Genomic DNA, 16091 nt, shown 5'->3' on the forward strand with positions numbered 1-16091 from the left:
ATCCGCATCAGTTGGGGAGATTTGAGGGAGAATGTAAGAGTGATTAGGAAAGAGAATGTGGGAAGGGGAGGAAACAAAAAAATCAAAAATGGCGTGAATGCGCCCCGCGTGGCGGTTGCTGTGCGCGAAACGCACGCATCAAGTGCTGTCATCACATTTGTTTCTCTTTGTTGGTGTGGCAGTTGCTCTGTGCGAAACGCACACAGCAAGTGCTTTCTTCACATTTATTTCTCTTCCTTGGGAAGAGAAATAAATCATCATTTGCAAAAAATAAATAAATAAATAAATAAATAAATAAAAAACCACTCTCTCTCTTCCCCTCACTCCTCCGACATGGCATTTGCACCTCAAAAGTACAATTATAAAATAACTCCTCATTCTTTTCTATAGTGGATGCTCTTAAAGACTTTGCCTTGGCAAATGAGCCAAGTTTGGTCCCACTTACTATTAGATTTGCTCAATCGCAAAATTATTTAAGGAAAATACTTGGTGTACTCCCATTTTAAACTCCCAACTTGTACTCCCTCTCACATGGTCTTGATGTAGACATTTTCCTCTGGACCCACATCATAGAAAATAACCAATCATGGTTTGCCACCTCAAGGAGTTATGAGGGAGTAGAATTTTGAGAGTCTATGTAGTAGAACTCATTATTTAATGGTTTTAAAGAATATATACAAATTTTCAATTACTCCTTCAAGAATATATACATTTGATTGGCACTATAAACTTTCTCATATATGTATGAGTTGTACTTTAAAAAATATAGTAATACACATTAATTAAATGACCATAAAAATTTTCTCGTATATGTTATTATTATTATTATTATATTATTATTATTATTATATAGACACAGACACATTTAGAATATTTCTATATAGATTTGTGCTACAACTATGCACAAATAATAATACAACAATCTTGATTAAATATTTGTAGATTTATTTACATATAATCAACACAAAAGAACGCACATAAACAAAATCTAGAAAAAACAAAAAAACAAAAAAAAAAAAAGAGAAAAACTTGAATTTTGGTATACAAACCAATTTATATGAGTAACTCTTGGTGTAAAAAAACTAATAAAAGTTAATACTTCTCTTTTGTGTCATTTTCACGTTGCAAAACCCTTTTAACGTTAACTATTTTGCGTAATAGTTTTGGACTACGTAGTAAATAAATGACACGACTTCAATTTTAGGAATCTTGTGTATTATGCCATTTAAGAAATAATGAAATGACGTGAAGTTTTTGAAAAAAAAAAACCGACATCTTTTATTTATTCATTTTTTTAACAAAAAATTGTGAAACGATATCAGTTTCTTCACATTTCACTTTTTAAAAAAATAAATAAGAAATGGCATTAATTTTTTTTTTTAAATAATCCACGTCATGTCTCCTTATTATTTTGTTTTTTTTTTTTAAGATACGATGTTGATTTTTTTATAAAAAAAAAAAACAATATTGTATCTCTTTATTAAAAAATAAAAAATAAAAGTAGATACGCTTTCCGTTTTTAAGACAAAAGGACATCGTATCTGTTATTTAAATTTTTAAAAATATAAATTTAAGGGTCAAACTTGTCTGAGACCATCTCGGATCCTTATAACTTATAAGTATTGCAATTTCCCTTATATGTAATGTTCACAAGTATTTGTTTCTTATTAACACTACAAGAAAACTGCACATAGACAACGGTTAATAACTGTTGTTATAGGGGTATAATTTCTGTTATTGAAGCCGGTGTTGTTGTAAGTCCCGCGAATAGACAACGGTTTTTTAACCGTTGTCTTTTCTAGAAACAACAACGGTTTTTTTAACCGTTGTCTATTAAGTGTTGTTGAAGCCGGTGTTGTTGTAAGTCACGCACATAGACAACGGTTAATAACTGTTGTCTTTTCTAGAAACAACAACGGTTTTTTAACCGTTGTCTATTAAGTGTTGTTGAAGCCGGTGTTGTTGTATGTCACGCACATAGAAAATGGTTAATAACCGTTGTCTTTCTAGAAACGACAACGGTTTTTTAACCGTTGTCTATTAAGTGTTGTTGAAACCGGTGTTGTTAAAAGTCATGAACATAGACAACGCTTTTTAACTGTTGTCTTTTCTGGAAAAGACAACGGTTTAAGAACCATTGTCTATTGAGTGTTGTTGAAACTAGTGTTGTTAAAAGTCATGTACATAGACGACGGTTTTTAACCGTTGTCATTTCTTTCAAAGACAACGGATTTTAACCCGTTGTCTATTCAATGTTGTTGAAACCAGTGTTGTTAAATGTGATGCACATAGACAATGGTTTTTAACTGTTGTCTTTTCTTTAAAAAACAACAGTTTGTGTGTTGTTGAAACCGCTGTTGTTAAAAGTCTCCTTAAATGTTAGTTACCAGAGTAGTTCTCTCCTTTTCAAAATTTGAGTCCAGTTGAAATTCATCATCAACATGCCACACAGTGCAAGCAGCTCAAACAATAACAATTGACTGTACATTAACAAAACATTTCTTGAAAGTTACTGGCTCTATTACATTGTAGTATCTGTTCATATACTTTCTCAACCTACTGAAACACAAAGAACCAATAACGCCTCCACTAAGGCTTGAACTCATAATCTTCCAAATGGAAGTCCAACCCGGGTACGATTAGACCACATAGTCTTGGTAAATCCACTAAGACCTAAGATTAGTAAGATATACAATGAAGTTGAAAGAGATTGTATATATATGCTGCTTACTTATCATCATAGACTGGAACTTCCCAGCATTCATCATGGAACTGCATATATACATTATCTGCATGCAAAATTATATTATTATATTAATCAGCACTTCATTATAAATTCTTTATTTCAACTAGATTTCAACCAACAAACCCAACTTATAATTAATTTCAATAATTTTTAAAAAAAAAGTAATTATAACATTTAATATAATTCGATTTTAACCCATCCAAAAACTCAACCTAATCAACATACTCATTTTCAACGTTTCGAGCTAGAAAAACGACAAATTAAATTTATTCAAACCTGGCCATGCAAAATCTTACATATGCATCTAGACATGTCGGTCAGCTACATGTAAATTGAACTGTGGAAAAAAATATAAAGAAAGGTACTTTTTAAGGATTTATTTATTCTTATTTTACGGAGTTTAAGTTACTTGAGATAAATATAATCATGTATGGAAAAAACAGAAAAAAAAAGATGATACCTTCAAGGTAGATTCCCCTTGCTCCATCAATATGAAGAATGAGATTATAACCTCCTTTACCTGTGCATTTGAAACATGATATTATTAAAGTAACAGTAGTTAATTTTGTCCAATACTTCAGGCCATATTTAAGATCATGGAAAAATCAGAACAAATAAATGACTCAGCATTCTACATAGATTCTATTCCACCATTCAACTCCTGTAGTGCTTCTTGAACAATAGACCTTTCTTTTTTTAAATAAACCTCAACTTGGAGCTCCCTGAAAAAGATGCATTTACCTCCTTTCTACCCCTTAAAACCTTTTAATCTTTTTAGAGTTTGGGGCAGATTCTACTTTTTGGAGTAGATAAGTCCCAGATTAATCTGTGCCAAACAAGTCCACCATAAACCGGGCGATATAGCTATAGAACAGGGTAATAAAATATTAGCTTTATTACCCGGGTCGCTAGACCCAAAATAGTACCGCGTATAAATACAGTAGATTCATAATTTCTATATTGCAGATTCATAATTTCTGTATTGTTGTTTCATAATTTCTAAATTGTATAGTTTTCAAATTATGAACACATAGTTTTGTGATTTGTGAATATAGAGTTCAACAATTGGGAATATGAACATCAAAAATTATGAACATAGAGTTCTATAATTGTGAATATAGAGTTCAATCATTATGAATATATAGTTCGATAATTATGAACATAGAACAGTGTGCACCATGCATGGTGGACACGATTGCACAGCATTATTTGCCCTTTATTACAAAGATCGCGGCAAAAGAAATGGGCTATAGCTAACTGTACGACATTAACTACTCTTTCATATCCATTCTCCACGTGTCCCATGCATGCCGAAAGGATCGATTACCAACATATAGCTAACCTTGTTAGTCAAGCGCTAGCCGGAAGGGTCGATTACCAACCCAGACCCCTATCATACCGCACCATTCTGAACACCACACCGCACCGCACGGGGCCGTTCTGTGGCATGTAATTTAATGAATTAGAAATTGTAATTTAATGAATTGAAAATAAAACTTTAATGAATTGACATTGAAATTTTGGTGAATAATTTATATTTAAATATGACAAAAAATAGAACTATTATATTAACTTTTGAATTGTATTCCTTCTTTGTTAAATTTTTATGCATTATATTTGGACAAAAAAATTTAATTACATTTTTATTTTTGTTCTAGATCTTCTAAACATCTATTTTCATCTCGTAACAAAAACAATGAAGGTCCAAATTATAGGTAAAAGATAAGGTGTAACACTTTAATAAGTAAGAGTTGGTGTGGGTTGGTGGGTTTAGCTTTGTTTGTTATATTAGAGGTCTCAGGTTATATCTTTAACTTATATTTTATACAATCATTGTCTTGGTTCTCAGAGACAACACAAAACCAAACTCGTTATATCCTAGATGTTGTGCTTAAGTAACTAAGTGTTGGTGTGGCTTGTTGGGTTTAGCTTAGTTTGTTATGTAAGAAGTCTTGGGTTCTATTCTTCCTAGAGGCATCTTTAACTTGTTTAATAAAATCGTTGTCTTAGTTTACACAGAACCAATCCAGTTATATACGAGATGTTGCACTTTGATATATAAGAGTTGTGTTGCTTAGTTGGTTAAACCTTATTTGCTATGTTGGAGGTTATAGGTTTGACTCTTATTGTTAACATCTTTCTTTTCATTTTATACAACTGTTGTCGTTTATAAAATAATGATGCGCAAAGACAACGGTTTTTTATAACCGTTGTCTTTGTAGTGTCGTGTATTCAAATATGCTTAAAGACAACATACCAAAGACAACGGTTAAATAAAATCGTTGTCTTAAATAAATAAAGAACGCGCAACGACAACGGTTATATAAAACTGTTGTCATTGTAGTGTTGTGTATTCAAGTGCTATTAAAGACAACACATAAATGACAACGGTTAAATAAAACCGTTGTCTTTTAAAAAATAATAATGCGCAAAGACAACGGTTTTAAAAAACCGTTGTCTTTGTAGTGTTGTGTATTCTAGTGCGCTTAAAGACAACACACCAAAGACAACGGTTAAATAAAACCGTTGTCTTTTAAAAAAAAAAAAAAAAAAGCGCACAAAGACAATGGTTTTAAACAACTGTTGTCTTTCTAGTGTTGTGTATTCTAGTGCGCTTAAAGACAACACACCAACGACAACAGTTAAAAAAACCGTTGTCTTTTTAAAAAAAAAATGCACATAGACAACGGTTTTAAAAAACCGTTGTCGTTCTAGTTTTGCCTTTTCACAAAATTTACAAAGACAACACACTTATAACAACGGTTAAGTAAAAACCGTTGTCTTTGACAAAAGTGTTGCATCAAAGACAACTGTTTTGGACCAAACTGTTGTCTTTTATACAAAAGACAACACTTTTCTTAAAAACTGTTGTCTTTCTAGTGTTGTCTATATGCATTTTTCTTGTAGTGTAATGTTTTTTTTTTTTTAATTCTGTTTCTTAATTTATTTCATTCAATTCAGTTCACTCCCCTGTAACATTAGTGTACCTTTGAGAGCACAAATTGTTCTCTCAAAATCTATAACTCCAGAAATCAATTTATACCCTAATTGCTTAACAACTTTGATTTGACGATAACATCCTTAGATTTAACACTAATTTAACAGAAATCTTAACGGATCGCAGGACTATATGTGGTCAGAAATGAAAGTCAAAATATGTGTTTTTGGTTGAATTGAAAGTTGAGGACTAAAAAAAATACTACCCCAATAGTCAAAGGACTATTTGTGGTATTAACTCTTAATTGAATCATCTCTTATTATTTGTATAAGACAAAAAATGGGATGAAAAAACATATTAACAACAATAACAACAATTATGATAATGATGATGTATGACACAACAAGGGATAAAAATTGAAAATTCAAGACTGAGAATAAACCATAACAGAAGTTGATATAGACTATTATTATCCGGTAGGTAATACAAGTGGATAAGGGAGAAGTATGTCGATCCGACCAAAAAAATGTCAACATGAGATCACCTCACATCCAATGAAGATTCTAAGATGAGTTCGCGTGGGGCATAGTGTAGTCCCTACTTATTTTCAATCTCTATTATATATGTATGTATTACAATTGTCAAATGGTTTAGAGATAAATATACAAAATTCAATTTTTACTTTTGAGGACAAATAATTTTTGACATCAAGTACCTTATGGCATATCATGTTGAGCAGTCAAAAAATATTATGAGTCTGACTCGGCTTTAACGTGTTAAGTTTATACATGTCGTTTTTCTTAACACTAGTATTTGCATCCGTGCGATGCACAGAATGGATTTGTTGTAATATATTAATAATATATGAATCAATTTATAATTATTTAAATTAGAACATCGAATATTATATAGTGAAATTGAAGGTATGGTTTGGACTCTTTGTGTTTTTATGTTATCATTGCTTGAATTTGTGCAAATATTTGCTCAAATTAATAGCTAATGTGTAGATGTACGCATGCAATATTGTTGCTTTGGAGATGTTATTTATCATTGTTCAGTATTTTTATAAATTAGGCAAATGTGCTCGTTCTTTAGCAACTCAGTTATAAGAATGAATTGATATCCTAATTCATTTAATTTGTATGAAAAATATATTTTTTTGTCTAGATATATAGCAATTTTACCATTAAAATGAAAACATAATATCACCGATTGTATTTACACATTATTGAAACATCTTTGTAGACAACGTTGGTAATAGCAACACAAACTTGTCCATCTTCGTCTAGAGCTAACACCTTCAGTCCATCAGGATTGGTGACTCGGGTGAAAATATATAATGGTAGAATATCAGTCAATTAGTGAATATTTTATATTTTCAGTCAATTAGTAATATCAGATTTATTTTCAGCTAATTATTCTTTTTTTTTTTCAGTCAATTAGACTATTAGATGCAGTGATATTTTTACCAAATTTTCGTTCCATTTTTAATGGATGATGTATAATATTTTTATTGAAATATTTCCGTTATATTTTTAATTTACCTTTGTATTGTTTAAAATTTAAAATATGCATTTCTTATTGATGATGTAGAATATTATTGAAATATTTCCGTCTAATTTTTAATTTTTGTTCATTTTTTAATTAAAATGCAATGATCTCGACAATTTCTTTTTTCATTCAAGTCAATTAGTCAATTACTCAATTAGAAATATTATTGTTACCAATTAAGCTTTATTAATTTTTGACTATTTTATTAATATTCATATTAATTTGGGCGGGAATGTTGAAAAGGAGGATTTTACTTTTATTAATAGTATAGATAGATTAATTTCATTTTGAAATCATTGGTTCACATATTTGAATTATTAATTTTTTTCATTAATTATTCGCATGGTAAACATAAATAATATTGCAATAATTAATTTATGATATTTATCAAATTGTAGCTTTTTTAAAAATATAAAATTTTCACATGTTTATGGGTTGAAAAATTTTTAAATTTTTTTTATTTTTAAAATATTTTTCAGCAACCCAAACACTTCATTAATCGCCCATCAAAAACTAATAAAGAAAAATCATTTTAGTAAGGAAATTAAAACTAATTAAATTAACTCTACCTATTAATTGTCTTAATAATAATTAAGATAATTTTTAGTCAATCAATTTTCAATAGTACTAAAAGTATTAATTTGAATTTTTATAAATAAGATATAATATTATTAAACCGAAATAATTAAAAATATGTGTCTATAGTACAAAATATTTTATAATAGTAATTTTTATTGCCTAATATAATTTTCAATTATTAAACATTATTTTTACGGAAGATTTTACTTTTATTAATAGTATAGATATAGAGTGGTGTAAATAATAATTAACAAATTATTATTTCTATATAAAATTACACCGAAATTATAGTATAGATATAGATTGATGTAAAAGATTTTTTCCTTATAATATCACTGGCTTGAATTACAGATTATTGAAAATCTCTTTGTAGATGACATTGGTAGTAGTAACATAAATTTGTCCATCCTCGTGTAGAGTTAAAACCTTCAGGCCATCAGGATGGGTGACTCGGGAAAAATTGATCGTGATTAAAGACTGGTTTTTTAAGTAATAACTGAATGTGACTTAGTGTTTGGCCCTGACTTTTGTTGACAGTCATGGTATATAAGAGCATCAACGGGAATTGTTTATGCTAGAACTTGAAGGGCAATCTCGTATCAAAAGGGGTAAGAGACATTTTAATGGAAGATTTTACTTTTATTAATAGTATAGATATAGATTGGTGTAAATTATTATTTACTTTTATTAAATCAATAGTATAGATTGATTAATTTCATTTTGAAATCATTGCTTCACATATTTGAATTATTTATTTTTTCTTTAATTATTATAAACAGAAATGATATTGTACAAATTAATTACTGATATTTATCAATTTGTAATTTTTAAAAAAATATAAGATTTACACATGTTATTAGGGGTTAAATTTCTTTTAAAATTATTTATTATATATTAGTAAGTATTTTTATTTTTAAAATATTTTCTGGCAACACAAACACTCCCTTAGTTTCCCATCAAAAACTGATAAAGAAAAGTCATTTCACTAATAAAATTAAAGTAAATCTAATCATGCTATATTTATTTGTAATTGTATATTAATTTCATTTTGAAATCATTGGTTCACATATTTGAATTATTTATTTTTTTCTTTAATTATTATAAACAGAAATGATTTGTACTAATTTATGACATTTATCCAATTGTATTTTTAAAAATATAGTGTTTTACTCGTTCGTTGCATGAAAATTTTTTGTTATTAAGAATTTAAAATCAAAAATAGACAAAAATGAAAAGATGTTAAACTGTACAATATAATAATATAGTTGGACTTTTATATATTTGGTCAAGTATCTATTTTCATAACATACAAAATTTAAATTTCGTATGGTTAATATAATCTATAATCATTACATATTTAGATAAATTTATAAAAAAAATTCACATAATTAAGTTTATTTATTCAAAATTATATTTCATATATATTATAATCCTAAAAATGTGAATAATAACTAACAAAATATATATACTTAGAAATCAATAAAAAAAATTTAAATTTTAAATTTTGATGAGTAAACTTAAACTCTAATCAGACGCATTTCCTTATATGATTGTATAATACATTGTATATACACATAATATTTATTAATGTATATATATATATATATATATATATATATATATATATATATATATAGGAAAATTATATAATATAATTTCATTAATTATAATTTATATTGATAGATTTTATTGAGTGGTTAGCATTATTACGATCCTTAGAATAATTCTATGTTAGTTTCCTATCATTTAGCTATTCTTTGTGTATATAAAGCCTGTAACCTCATTCCCTAAAATACACTGAACTAAACACTATTATGTGCACTAATCGATTTATAATTAAAAGTTACATTTAGAAATTAATAAAAAAAGTAACATTTAAATTTTGTATTATTATTAGTATAGTGTATAAGTTTATGTATTTATTTATCTAAAAAAAGTGTATGTATGTATATTTTTAAAAATTTATAAATATTCACGTTTTAATAATTTTATAATTTCATTTCCTTAATTATATTTCATATTTTATTTATTATAATTTAATGAAATTTCCACAAATATTTCCACGGAAGAAATCTTATATTCATTATTGAAAAGGGGATATAATTTAAAAAAAGAAATTATTAATTAGATTACCTAATAAAATTGTCCTACTAATTTTTTTTTTGAATGCAATTGTCCTACTAATTGATTCTATGGTTTTATAATTCATATATTGGAAGAATTTTTAAAGCTAAATACCTATTAATTGCCTTAATAATAATTAAGATTATTTTTAGTCAATCAATATTCAATAGTACTAACAGGGCGTTTGGTTGGAGAGGGAGAATTACGTGGGAAAGGATTTGTAATTCCATGAGAGATGAATTACTGTGAATAAAGTGGGAATTTAAATTCCAATGTTTGGTTGATAGGAATAGAATTACTGGGAATTTCAATTCCAATGTTTGGTATACATGGGAATTGAAAGGGAATAAGTAGTATAAAGTCCAAAATGTCCATTGTTGTTGTTAAACATTAATTTTAAGTTAAAAATTTGCCGGGTAATTTTGACTCATCACTATCTTTTATCTTCCTAAAATCCCAGGAATTAAAATACCAGGGGGAGACATGGGATTTTAATTCAATGAAAATGGGGGAATTGCAATTCCATGGAATTGCAATTCCTTTCAACCAAACAAGGAAATTTTGTGGCCTTTGGAATTAGGTGGGAATTAAGTGGGAATGGAATTTAAAATCCCTTCAACCAAACGCCCTGTAAAAGTATTACTTTTGTTTTTTTTTTTTTATAAATAAGATATAATATTATTAAACCAAAATAATTAAACATAATGTGTCCATAGTACAAAAGATTTTATAATGATAATTTTTATTACCTAATAGAATTTGTCAATTATTAAACATTATTTATGGTAATTATACTAAATTTACAACATCAAATAATATCTCAAAATCAACATAGTACTTAAAACTGCAATTACTATACAACAATATTTTCCTCAAAATAACAAATAATTAAAATTTATTCCTTCTCAACTTGAATTCATCCCGAATTCCTATCCATGTTCACCTGTATAAATAATTTTACACAAAAACAGAATGTAGACAAAAATTAGCATAAGCTAAGTAAGTTTCACTTCACCCCGTAAAATAATGGCTTGAATTTTTTATATTTTCAAAACTCATATAATTTCATACTTTTCCAAAATACATGTGGAGTTATACATTTCCTTATATGGAGAATAAATTGTTATTTATGGAGAAGTAACCAAATTTTTTGAAATCCACTTTGAAAATGGACTAAAACCTATGTGCTCACCCAACAGGATTCCAAGCCATTGGGTAATATATGATCCAAGTAGTCAGGTTTTCCTACCTACTACCACTCAAACAAGTTGGACACTGAATCATAACTTATGTGATACACTCTCATGCGATTCCCAGCCCAATGAGTAGTAAATAGTCCAAGTAAACAGTACTCACTCTTAGTTGGACACCACACAATAAATTATTTTATCAAAATGTTATTATTTCTCCACAAATAAATACTTTGTCCCCAAAAATACAATTTTCTCCAGAATATATAATTTTCTCCAAATACATTTTTCAAAAAATAATATAAAATGCAATTTTCTCCACATGATTTGTCCAAAATATAATTATAGTCCATAATCCAGTATTAATACAATTTCACAATACTACTATGTATACAACACCAAAAATTTCAAGCCAAGTATTTACATAACGCACGAGTTTGACAAATCGAAACTCATTCTCGACAGTGTAAGAACTTTCCAAACATTTAGCGAGAGCAACTCACGAAATGCAATTGGTATTAACCTCTGGATAAACACATGACAATCATGATTTTTCATACCAAATAACTTCAACTTCTTCATATCTACACATCGACTCATATTGGATGCATAACAATCAGGAAATTTGAGATTCGTAACCCATTCACGCAATGCTTCCCTTGCCGAATTGTCAAGTATGTAACAAGCTTTTGGGAACTTTCCGGTCACAAGGTCTCGCTTCAGCTCAAGCCACCGACAATAATCATCCAGCTCTTCTCTAGATTTATATGTGTCCTTTGTTTTTCCAGCAACATCCATTATTGTGTTGAACACGTTATCAAACACATTTTTTTCTATATGCATGACATCCAAATTATGTCGTACCATGTGTGAACTCTAATACGGAAAATCCCAAAAGGTACTTCGCTTCTTCTAACCACAAGTTTTTGAAATGAATCCATTAACTTCAGCTGTATCCAATTCAGTGACCTTCTTAAGGCCTAAAGTTTCAATCTCTGCAAGGATATCATATCCTGACCGAACAAGTTGTGCCTTAGTTGTAACCACTCTGTTCTTAAAGAACGTTGTCTTATTCCTGCAAAATGGATGATTGGGTGGCAAAAATTTACGATGATTGTCAAACCACGGTTGCTTACCACTATGTTTTAGGGTGAAGGCATCTGACTTATCCATGCAATATGGACAAACTAACCTCCTAGTAGTGTTCCACCTGGATAACATCGAATATGCAGGAAAATCACTAACTCTCCACATAAGGGTAGCTCGCATCTGAAAATTCTGCTTCTTTGAAATATCATATATTTGAACACCGACTGCCCATAATTGGTTTAACTCCGCAATAAGCGGTTGTAAAAAAACATATATCTTCTCTTTTAGATTGTTTGTACCTGGAACCAATACGGTTAAGAACATATACTCCTCCTTCATACACATCCAAGGAGGCAAGTTGTACGTTGTTAGTATCATAGGCCATGAGGAATATTGTTGTCCTGATTGTCCAAATGGTTGAAAACCATTGGTTCACAGACCTAACCTGATATTTCAAATTTCATATGCAAAGTCAGGATAAATGTCGTTAAAATGCTTCCAAGCAAGCGAGTCTGAGGGATGACACATGATTCCATCTTCAACTGAATTTGCTTGCCACTTCGTATCAATTGCTGCATTAGATGCATACAACCTCTGCAGTCGAGGAGCCAAGGGAAAGTAATACATTTTTTTGTATGGTACATTAGTTTTCAGTCTCATCTAACACACAACATGCCTCTTGTAAAGAAAGAGACATCATGCTAGAAAAAAGAAAAACTTGTATTGTTATGTTTCTAAATCACTGTAACCAGTAGCAAGTTGTACTGGTTTTAGTACAAGAAATTGTCCTAGTCAAGAAGAAGGTTTATTCTTTTATTGTGAGAGAAATATGGCTAGGTGTTGGGAATAAGTCAATGAGAAGAAACAACAGTAATGGGTAATGTAAAACACAGTTCCATACAAAATATGTGAAGCAGACTCGTAGATGGAGGCAAATAAAATCTAAAGCACTTGGCTAAGCAGACTCGTAGATGAAACAAATAAGAATGCACAGTTCCATACGAAACAAATTAACACAATGGTCGAAAAGAAAAAATTAAGGACAAACATAATTATGCGGTGAAAACAGCATCATATGTAAGTAAGCGTCAACGGCTCGTAGCTAATGTAAAACACAGCATATTTACAAACAGAAAACCGACAAAAAAGTATAAATGTAACGGAGTAGGCGGCAGGGAAAGCGACTACCTCCGGAGAAGTGCAGCGGCTGGTGAGTGGCAGGGGAAGCGACGCCGTCGGCGGAGAGGTGCAATGGCTCGTGGGCGGCAGGGGAAGCGACGCCGTCGGCGGAGAAGTACAGCGGCTCGTCGACAGCAGGGGAAGCGACGCCGTCGGGGGTGGGCAATTAGAGGAATATCGAGGCAGCGAGCTGTGGGCATGAGAGACGCGTTAGGGGAGACAATAGCTGATTCCAAAACCCTTAGAGCTAGTAACTTGATTAGTTAAATCCAGAGACGGTATTAACATCTGTCTCTATCTAGCGACGGATTAAAACTTTTGTCGCTAGATTATATAAAAAAATCGGTTTAGGGTTTAACATCCGTCTCGATCTAGCGACGGATTAAAAAAAATAGGTTTGGTATTTAACATTCTCCCGCTCGTAGCCTTTGCGACGGATTAGTATATCCGTGGCTAATAAAATTAATAAATAAGCCCACGAAAAGACTGTCGCTAATCCCACTCTAGTTTTTGCGCAAAAAATTCTCGCTAATATTAGCTACGCATTTGACGAAATCAATGTTCCGTCGCAATACCCGTCGCTAGTCTGGCGCTAATCCGTCGCTAGAAGTCTATTTAACAAAAAAGATTAAATCTGTCACTACGTTGTTGCTATTCCGTCGCTATTTTAGCAACGAAATTCGTCCGTCGCTAAAGCCATCGCTATATTCGCCTTTTTTTGTAGTAGTTTAATTACCATTATAATTTTATGGGAGAAGTGTCAAATAGGCCCATGTACTATTGGCAAGTGCTCAATTCCCACCATGAACTAAATTAAAGGCTAATTAACCACACTTACCTACTAAATTTGTTCAATTAGCATTTTTAGCAGGTAATTGACTTATTTTAGAGGTTACCAATTCAATTATTAAAAAAATAATTTCAAAATAATTTAAAAAAAAAAAAATATAGCGATTCGGTCTTGACGCCACTCGAAGGAACTATTGTTCTTTAAGAGGCATTATAACAAACATCTTGCGTACATCCCTTTCCGGACCTTATCCACGCGTATCAGAGGGCGGGAAATGCATGTGGTAAGGCTAGAGTACATCACAATCTCTTGCCAATGCACTCATCCTAGATCTAATGGGCGAGTTGCGCACCTCACACACTAGTCTACACAAAACTCACTTCCAACAAGACAAGTAAGCCAACAACAATCAAGAACCACAAATGACATTACGAATCCATCAAACGCAATATAAACAACAATCCTTGCCCCTAGGACTTTAGCCAAACATGATAATGAGCAATATCTAGCAAATATGAAATGGATGAACAAGATTTAAACAATGAAGATCAAAGGTTAGATTTCACCCAAGATGAAGCTAGATCCCTTCCAATGTTTGTAGAAGACGAAAACCCAATCCACAAGCTTTCCAAATCTTCAAGCTTCCTTGCAAAACATCTAGATTTGAGGCTAAAACCCTAGAACAGAAAATGTAATCGAGCCTAAACCTAAAGCTACCTCTAAGAACTTCTCTCTAGAATTGTTGAATGATTAATTGAACTCCTCACAAATGCTAAATTTTTGCCCTCTTATTCGCACTCCTATTCACGCACGGCCTCACGCAAATGGATAAGCAAGTCTCAAATGATTTTCTTATATCTATACTATATTATACTCAACGCGTAGTGGTGGGTTACTGTAACACCCCCAATTTCCAGCATAATTTAAAATTATTAAAGATTACGAAATAAGGATAAAGCTATCATTAATACCCAAAACAGAACGGAAGCTAAACATAAGTGTTGGGGTGCTATGCAACATCTAAGCTTGAAAATGTAGATGCACAGGCTAAAACTAACTAAACAAAGCATAAACCATAATGATTATCCAAATTCAAGCATGGCTCACAGGCCGTCTAACTAAGCTAGGAACCGCAGCTCCTTCTAGCGCGCTCTCGGCCAACTAATCAGTACCTGAAAAAACATGCAGTATCACAACCGTTATAGAATAATTCTAAGCAACCCACTCCCACCTGTTGAGTACCATAAGCATATAAATATAGGAAAACCATTTTGAGACATGGGAATACATAAATATAGTCCTGAACAACTCTAGTTTTAAAACTAGGAATAAGACTCAAGACACATCAACAGACTTGACACGACAATGCACATAAAGACACAAGCATGCAAGCTATGGCCACAAGACAAGACGTCAATAAGACTCAACAATAACAAACAACAACAACAAACACGTCCATGTTCCAACCTTTTACCAAGTCCCAACCTTTACGCCCCGTCAACCTTATATCAGTTCCAACATATACCTCCAGACCACCTTGTACTCCTGTAACACCCCATGTTACGACACTTAAACCCGAATTAATTATTTAATTAACTCCGTTAAAGAATTGTTAAAAAGAATTTAATTTGGTCAGCATCACTTAATTAATTAATACGGTCCATGATGGACTGTGGACCCTTGTCTAAAATAAATCCCGTTAGCCTTTTAGATAAAATAAGGAGGACCCTCTTGCCTTTTCAGATTCGTATTAGGAATCCTAAACCTCTTACCTATTCAGATTCTAACTGGGAATCCTAAATCTATTTAAAGGGGATTAGAAGGCATTTAGAACCCCTTCCACCCATCCCTATTCCCTCACTCGAGAATCCCTCCCCAAAAGATAATCAAAGAATTCCCCATTAC

This window comes from Ipomoea nil, unplaced genomic scaffold (genome assembly GCF_001879475.1).
Source record: "Ipomoea nil cultivar Tokyo-kokei standard unplaced genomic scaffold, Asagao_1.1 scaffold0292, whole genome shotgun sequence".
NCBI classification, from domain to species: Eukaryota; Viridiplantae; Streptophyta; class Magnoliopsida; order Solanales; family Convolvulaceae; genus Ipomoea; species Ipomoea nil.